Below are 9,464 nucleotides of genomic sequence, written 5' to 3' on the forward strand. Positions count from 1 at the left end.
GCAACATTACATAAATCCATTTCACCTGACATTTTGGATGGCCTCAATAGCAGTCCCTGTGTGAAGGGCTAAATGCAGGTTGTTTCCTTAGGAGGTGGTCTTCGGAAGCACAAGGGCACAATGATCCACTGGGTGTGCTATGAAGCATGCTGCTGCTGTGGGCTCAATCCCAATTGAAGCTATGTTGGACATACCTCAGAATCATCCTTTTCTAGATGATTAGGGCAGATGGGGCATTTATCCACCAACTTACATTCCCCATTGATCGATGGTTTTTGCCAGTGGCTTTAACTCCCCTTCACTTCTGGGTTACACTTGTCATTGGCAGAGAAAACTCCAAACTCCCATGGTGCTGGAGAATCAGGCAGAAAAGAGACATGCCGGTGCTAGCCATGGAAGGGTTTTAGCATGCTACAAACCATTTACTGCACCTAAGGTGAATGCAGGTGGGCTCAGCAAGTATGGGGCATGGTATCTGCAGTATCTGCTACACCTGGTGCTACACCTGGTTCACAGTGAGGATTAGGGTTAAGGTTAGGATCAGTAAACTATGATAAACTTAAGCAAAGAAAGGATTGGCATCTATCTCTCCCGTTCTTTCCTCAGGCTATATTGAGTTCCATATTTTGGCAATCTTCTTACCAAAGAGTAATAATCAAGTACATAGTTTTATATTTTTAGACAAAATATGTTAGGTGGAGGCCTTAATATTCCTTTCCACAGTTTGAAGGTCATTTTGTATGTCTCTTAGGGGCCTGCCTCTGACTTATGATCAGCTCCCCAGAGTGGGTGACCCAAGTGCCAGCCAGGCTTCTTCTGAGATGTCCCTTCTGAGAAGCCTGCTGAAGTCCCCAGAAGACATGCCAGGTGTTGCAGATCCTGGCAACTTTTATGTCTCTAATGCAAAATTGTGGGCTTCTGGGAGCTATGCACCTGCATACTTTCCAAGGACAACTGCCAGAATACCATGGAAGCCTCTGGAGGGTGCTAAAATATCAGAATCCTCTTACAGGAAGTACTTAAGTGAGCAGCTGCCTATTTAAGAAAATGAACTAGAAGGAAGAAGAAAATGACATCTCTCTGCATATAAGCTGATCTATAGAACAAGTTTAATTATTGTATCATTGATGTTTACAATCATGGTGGAGCCAACAGTTTCTCTAAACAGCTTTGGCATTATCACAATTCTATATATGAAGTCAGACAAATTAATTGGTCAATTTGACATTCAAACGACATTGATTCAGGAACTCCTATTTGCTAAATACCTATAAAAAGTAGTGTGAGTTAAAAAAAATAGGAGTAAAACTCAGTGTCTTATTTATAATATAATAGGGGAATAAGCATTGCATATAGGTAACCATAAAGCAAGGTGGAAATAGACAAGATCCATAAGAAAAATATCAAGGGGTGCAAAAATTCTAAGATAAAAAAATTATTTCTACACCAAGCAATGTATTATTTCTTGTGATAATAGCTAAGCCCAATCCAAATTCCATGCCTTGAAAATTTCTTTAAACATGGTCCACTTGTAAGCCCACCAGCTAAAGTTTAGTAATAAGTAAACTTGGGCTTAGAAAAGACAGAGAAGTCTGAGATGGGTTTTTAACTAATGATAACTGCCATGGGCTCTAAACATGTCCTCAAGAGACAAAGCAGAATACTTGCCTGGTTCCTAATTATATAGAAAAAAATCTAATGTTTTGTGGTCTGATTTTAAGACATAAACTTTTAGGAATACAACAGCAAACAATGGAAAAAAACGTGCAATATTTGTACTGACAATATATTGTAGTTTTCTTGAGTATGAAAATATTTTCTTAATAAGTTTTATCATAAAATGGAAACTGATACATTAGGTGTCTTTTTTTTCTTAGCTAGAAATCAATTTATAATGAGATTATACACATGAAAAGTTTTATAACAGATATTTTAATAGAAAATCAAATTTAGTAAAGCTACTCAGAATTTTTTATAAATTATATTTCATGCTCAAGTAACTAGGAATTCTATACTTTCCATATTACAACTTGAGATCTAATAAGTACATTTTTCTATTCTGCCCAAAGACAAAAAAATGTTATAATGAATTGCTTACAATAAAATGTACTTGTCACATTGGCTATTTGGAACATATATTTGACAACTTTTTATTAATAGTATTTAAATGTATTGAAATATAGTTGACATACAATGTTATCTTAGTTTTAGGTATACAACATAGTGATTTGACAATTTTATACATTATTCAATGCTTACTAGGAGAAGTGTAGTCACCATAAACTGTTATTATAGTATTAATTGATTATATTCCCTATGCTGTACTTTTCTTCCTTGCGAGTCTTAATCTCTTTCACCCATTTCACCCATCTTCCCTGAGCCTTCTGGCAACCACCAGTTTGTCCTCTGTATTTATGATTCTGTCTGTTTATCTTTGTTGTAAGTGAAATCATGTGTTACTTATCTTTCTCTGTCTGGCTTATTGCACTTCTCATAGTACCCTCTAGATCCATGCTTGTTGCAAATGACAAGATCTCATTCTTTTTTATGACTGAGTAACATACCATTACCATTACACACACACACACACACACACACACACACACACACACACATCCATTTCTTTATCCATTCATCTATTCATGATCACTTGGGTTACTTCCCAGTTTTGGCTGCAATAAACATAGGGGCGCATATCTTTCTGAATTCGTGCTTTTGTTTTCCTTGAGTAAATACCCAGTAGTGAAATCACTCATTCGGTATTTCTATTTTTAATTTTTTGGGAACCCTCTATACTGTTTTCCACAGTGGTCACACCCATTTACATTCCCACCAACACTGTATTAAGTTTCCCTTTACTCCACGTCCTCACCGACACTTGTTATTTCTTTTCTTCTTGGTACTAGCCATTCTGACTGGTGTGAAGTTGTGTCTCGTAGTTTTGATGTGCATTTCCCTGATGACTAGTGATGTTGAGCATTTTTTCCTGTGTCTATTGGCCATCTGTATGTATTTTTTGTCTTTTTTGGGGGGGTTTTAATTTTTTAATTTTTTTAAATGTTTTTATTTATTTCTGGGAGAGAAAGAGAGACAGCATGAGCAGGGGAGAGTCAGAGAGAGAGGGAGATACAAAATCTGAAACAGGCTCCAGGCTCTGCGCTAGCTGTCAGCACAGAGCCCAACTAGGGGCTCGAACCCACGAACCATGAAATCATGACCTAAGCCAAAGTTGGATGCTCAACTGACTGTAAGCCACCCAGGCGCCCCTATTTTTTGAAAAAATGTCAACTCAATGTCTAGTTTCAAAAATAATTTATTGTCAAATTGGTTTCCATACAACACTCCTGCCCATTTTTAAATCAGATTGTGCATGTATGTGCATGTGTGTGTGTGAGTTGTATCAGTCCTTTACATGTTTTAGATATTAACTCTTTTTTTAATGTTTATTTATTTTTGAGAGAGAGACAATGCCAGATGGGGAGGGGCAGAGTGAGAGACACACACAGAATCTGAAGCAGTCTCCAGGCTCTGAGAGCTGTCAGCCCAGAGCCTGACTCCGGCTCCAAATGACAAACCTGCGAGTTCATGACCTGAGTCAAAGTTGCAGGCTTAACTGACTGAGCCACCCAGGCGCCCCTAGATATAAACTCTTTATCAATTATGTCAGTTGCAAATCTCTTCCTCATTCAGTAAGTTGCCTTTTTGTTTTGTTGATGGCTTCCTTTGCTGTGCAAAATCTTTTTATCTTGGTATAGTCCCAATAGTTTAATTTGCTTTTGTTTCCTTTGTCTGAGGACACAGATCTGTAAACATGTTGCTAAGGCCAATGTCTAAGAGATTACTGCCTTCTTTCTTTTAGAAGTTTCATGGTTTCAGGTTTCACATTTAGGTCCTTAATCCATTTTGAATTTATTTTTGTGTATGGTATAAGAAAGTGGTCCAATTTCATTCTTTTGCATGTAGCTGTCCAGTTTTTGCAACACCATTTATTGAAGAAAACATTTTTCCCTATTGTATACTCTTGCTTCCTTTGTCATAGATTAATTGACCATATAGGTGTGGGTTTATTGATTTATTCTATCCTGTTCATTGATCTAGGCAACTATTTTTGTGCCAGCACTATACTTTTTTGATTATTATAGCTTTGTAGGATATCTTGAAATTTGGCATTGTGATACTTCCAGCTTTGTTCTTCTTTCTCAAGATTGTATTGGCTATTTAGATAACTCTTTTTAAAACCATTTCAGTCACTACCTCCAAATTAGTATTTATGGGGTGTCTGAGTGGCTCAGTTGGTTGAGTCTCCAACTTTGGCTCAGGTCATGATTTCACAGTTTGTGAGTTTGGCCCCCATATCAGGCTCACTGCTGTCAAAGCAGAGCCTGCTTCAGATCCTCTCCTCTCTCTCTGCCCCTCCCCTGCTTGCATGCTCTCTCTCTTTCAGAAATAAATAAGTAAAACATTAAAAAGTAATCTTATACTAAATTAGTATATTCATAGATTTTTTTTTATGTGAGCTCTGATAAGCTTTGTTGAAACTTCAGAACTTCTCTTAACACCAAGCTGTTAAAGTACCAAGCTAAATTCTGTTGTTGGATGCAGTGAATATGAATCTATATCACAAAAAGTGTATTATTTTTTAACTTTTTTTTTTCAGATAGGGTGACTTATCTTTTTTTCTTTAAGAAGGAGAGTAAAAGAAAGGTCAGTTTCCATTAGAAGTACTATAATATATAGGGCACTTGGGTGGCTCAGTTAAATGTCCAATTTCAGCTCAGATCATGATCTCACAGTCCTTGAGTTTAAGCCCTGCGTTGGGTTCTGTGCTGGCAGCTCGGCCAGCATCTCCCTTCAGATTCTGCATCTCCCTCTCTCTCTGCCCCTTCCTCACTCATGGTCTATTACTCTGTCAACAATAATACATTGAAAAAATGAAAAAAAAAGTGCTATAATATAATTTCTAAACTATTTTCTAGAAGTTAAAAACTATTCTAAAATCTTATTAGCTAAAAAGGTATCAGATTGGCTATTTAAGTATTTCAAATTGGACTAGGATTAAAGTAGATGATTGAGACCCTTGATTAGTTTGCAATCCATCCATCCATCCATCCATCCATCCATCCATCCATCCATCCATCCATCTATCCATCCATCCACTCCTGTAGTCCTTCAAAAGGTGCTTTCTTTGGCAGTGAGTATACTCAAGAGTAATTTTTGTGAGTGGTATAATCTAGGGATCCAGGATCATTTTCATGTAGATATCCAGTTTTCTCAGCATCATTGTTGAAGAGACTATCTTTTCCTTTTCTTTTCTTTTTATTTGTTTTTGTAGTCATGTCAAAGGTTCTTTAGCCATATATTTGAAGGTTTATTTCTGGATTTTAGTTTATTTTTGAATGAACTCAAGTCTACAATGATTAGATGACTCTACAAAGTATTTAATGCATGGCTTCTTCTATCAGTCTGCATTTACCAACTGTGTGATGCTAGACAATTTACTTTTCTGTAATCTATTTTACTTATCTGTAAAGCAACAATAATAATAATGCCTCCCTCAGGACAGGATTTTGAAGATTAAATAAAAGAAAACTGGTTGAAAATGCTTGATACATATAAAGTACTTAAAAAAATCTTAGCTATTATTATTGTCTCTTTTTCACAATTTTACTAGGGCACATCTAACACAACTATAGCCCCCTAAGTATCTTCATATGGTTTCTTATACATTTTAGGATTGTTCTATTTCTGTAAAAAAATGTCAATGGAATTTTTATAGAGATTGCATTGAAGCTGTAGATCACTTTGCGTAGTACGGACATTTTAACAATATTAATTCTTCCAATGTATTTGCTCATGTTCCTCAGTTTCCTTCTTCAATGATTATAGTTTTCATTGTTCAGATTTTTCACATCCTTCGTTAAATTTGTTAATACTTGGCTAAGTTTTTTCTTTTTTTGATGCAATTGTAAATTGCATCTTTTCTGAATAGTTCATTGTTGGTATATAGAAACACAACTGATTTTTGTATGTTGATTTTGTATCTTGCAACTTTACTGGATCTAGCAGCTTTCACATTTTTTTGGTGGAGTCTTTAGGGGTTCCTATACTTAAGATCATGTCATCTACTTAGAGAAATTTTTACATCTTTCTTCCTGATTTGGATGCCTTTCTTTTCTTGCCTAGTCGCTCTGGCAAGGACTTCCAGTAATATAGTAAATAGAATATGGTGAATAAAGAAGAGCATTTCTGTGTTGTTACTGATCTTAGAGGAAAAACTTTTGGATTTTTACTGTTGAGTATGTTAGCTATGGGTTTGTCATATCTGGCCTTTATTATGTTAAGGTATATTCTTTCACTACCTAATATATTGAGTTTTTATCATGAAATGATGTTGAATTTTGTCAAGTGCTTTTCCTCCATCTGTTGAGAGCATCACATGATTTCTATCCTTTACTTTGTTAATCTACTGATTTTTGTATATTGAACTATCCTTGCATCCCAGGGATAAATCCAACTTGATCATGACATATTATCCTTTTAAAGTCATGTTAAATTGAATTTGTTAGTATTTTTTCATCTATGTTCATCGCAATTATTGGCATTGAATTCTCTTTCCTTGTAGTGTCCTGTCTGGGTTTGGTATCAGTACAATGGTGCCTCATAAAATGATTTGGAATGTTCCCTCCTCCTCAATTTTTAAAAAGAGTTTGAGGAGGATTGGCATGAACTCTTTTTTAAGTGTTTGGTAGAATACACTAGGGAAGCCATTTGTTCACAGGCTCTTCTTTATTGGGAAATTTTTGACTATTGATTCTATCTCCTTACTAGTTATAATCAGACTTCCTATTTCTTCATGATTCAGTCTTGGTAGATTATATGTTTGTAGGAATTTGTCCTCCTCTAGGTTGTCTAATTTGCTGACATATAATTTTTTGTAGTATTCTCTTACAATCCTTTGTATTTCTGTGGTATCAGTTGTTACTTCTCTTTTGTTCCTGATTTTATTTATTTGGGTCCTTTCTTTTTTTTCTTGATAAGCCTGGCTAAGGGTTTATAAATTTGGTTAATCTTGAGCTTATTAAGACTCAGATCTTGGTTCATTGTTTTTTTTCCCCTTTCCTTTCTGTTCCTTCCTTCCTTCCTTCTTTCCCTCCTTCCTTCTTTCTATCTTTCCTTCTTTTTTTCATCTCTATGTCATTTAATTCTGCTCTGATCTTTATTATTTCCTTCTATTTATTCACCTTGAGTTTTATTTGTTCTTCTTGTAGTTATTTTGGGTGTAAGTTTAGGCTTTTTCTTGTATCTAGAGGTAGGCCTTTGTCACTATATATTTTCCTCTTAGAACTGCTTTTGTTGTATGTTAAAGATTTTGGACCATTGTGTTTTTATTTTTATTTGTCTTCATGTATTTTTTAATATCTTCTTTGACTGTTTCATTGACCCATTGCTGTTTAGTATCATGTTGTTTAGTATTACATTGTTTATCTTCCACATGTTTGTATTTTTCCAGGTTTTTTTTTTTCTCATGATTGATTTCTAATTTCAAACTGTTGTGGTCAGAAAAGACTCATGTTTTAATTTCAATCTTGTTAAATTTATTGAAGCTTATTTTGTGGTCAAACATGTGATCTATTCTGGAGAATGTTTCATGTGCAGGTGAAAAGAATTCTGTTGTTTTTGAATGGAATGTTTTATATACATATGTTACATCCATCTGGTCTAATGTGTCATTCAAAGACATTGTTTCCTTACTGATTTTCTGTCTGGATAATCTATCTATTGATGTAAGTGGGGTATAAAGTCCCCTACTATTGTTGTATTACCATCAATTTCTCTCTTTATGTTCACTAATATATACTTTATGTATTTAAGTGTTCTAATGTTGGGTAAATAGATATTTACAATTGTTATATCCTCTTGTTGAATGTCCCCTCTTTCATTTCTGATGTTTTTGTTTGTGTGTTTTTTCTCTTTTCTCTTTGTCTAGTTTGTCAATTTGTTCTATGTTTTCAAAAAAACCAATTCTTCATTTTATTGATCTTTTCTATTGGTTTTCTAGTTTCTTTTTTTTTTTTTTAATATTTTTTAATTTATTTCAGGAGAGAGAGAGAGAGAGAGAGAGACAGCGTGAGCAGGGGAGGGTCAGAGAGAGAGGGAGATACAGACTCTGAAATAGGCTCCAGGCTCCGAGCTGGCAGTCAGCACAGAGTCCGACGCAGGGCTCGAACCCACGAACCGCGAGATCATGACCTAAGCGAAAGTCGGATGCTTAACCGACTAAGCCACCCAGGCGCCCCTGGTTTTCCAGTTTCTAATTCACTTATTTTTTCTCTGATCTTTGTTATTTCCTTCTTTTTGCTAGCTTTGGGCTTAGTTATTCTTTTTCTAGTTTCTCGAGGCATAAATTTAGGTGGTCTATTTGAAATAGTTTTTTCTTATGTAGGCATATGTTGTCCTCTTGGAATTGCCCTCTTAGAACTGTTTTTAACCTCCATCACAAGAACCTACTGTCATACTATCCTCTCATATAACTGCTGCTGCTGAGCCTAGATGTCTTCTTATTGGGGATAAGTCTCCCAACTTTGAGGCCAATACTATCATTGGCCACATCTATTTCCATGACTCTCTGGGAGAAACATGGGGCAATCTTTTGTCCCATGCTTGAGACTTTACTCCAGTGTGTACTACAAAGCTTGGCAGAGCAGCAAATCTGGTACGAAATTTACCAAGAGGAATGTTAAAGATAGTTGCTCTTTTAATAGACAGTGTAGAAGACTCTCTTGTCTGGAGCAAGGGTATCAATGCTTTACGATGGTGAGAAGTCCACAGGAATGTTACCTTTTTCAAGTATTGATGATAAGAATTAGGACCTTACTATCTTATGTATTGCTAGACCCAATAGAGAAGGATGAACAGGGCATGCCTGTGAAGCTTGTGTGATATTTATTTTTGGTCCTGATAAGAAATTGAAGCTGTCATCCTCTATCTAGCTACCACTGGCAGGAGCTTTGATGAGATACTCAACGTAGTTATTTCTTTTAACCTGGCAATAGAAAAAAGAGTTGACACCCTGGTTAATTGGAGGAATGGAGATAGTGTGACAGTCCTTCCAACCATCCCTGAAGAAGTAACCAAAAAATTTTCCCTAAAGGGGCTTTAACTAAAGTGGTTTCATTTGGCAAGAAATATCTCAGCTATACTCCCCAGCGTTAAGGTTCTCTGAGAAGTTGGTAATAGAGCCGGTTGCTTAGCACAGTAAGCCAGAGGATGCTAGTTGCTAATCATGTTTTCCTACAGCAATTTTGTAAACACATCCTGGTATCATCCAAAAAAAAAAAAAAATTGCTTTTGTTCCAGTTTGGTATGTTGTGTTTCCATTTTTGTTAGTTTGAATATGTATATGTTTTTTGTTTTTCCTTTTGATTTCTTCCTTGATCTATCTGTTATTCAGGAATGCATTGTTT

The 9,464-nt window shown here is 35.7% G+C and overlaps 1 pseudogene; it reads left to right on the top strand.

Moving 5' to 3' along the window:
- The first annotated feature begins 268 nt into the window (after positions 1 to 268).
- LOC120243552 lies at positions 269 to 9,213 on the top strand (annotated as a pseudogene).
- The last annotated feature ends 251 nt before the right edge of the window (positions 9,214 to 9,464 follow it).

This window comes from Hyaena hyaena, unplaced genomic scaffold, assembly GCF_003009895.1.
Source record: "Hyaena hyaena isolate Hyena2069 unplaced genomic scaffold, ASM300989v1 scaffold_344, whole genome shotgun sequence".
Taxonomy (NCBI): Eukaryota; Metazoa; Chordata; class Mammalia; order Carnivora; family Hyaenidae; genus Hyaena; species Hyaena hyaena.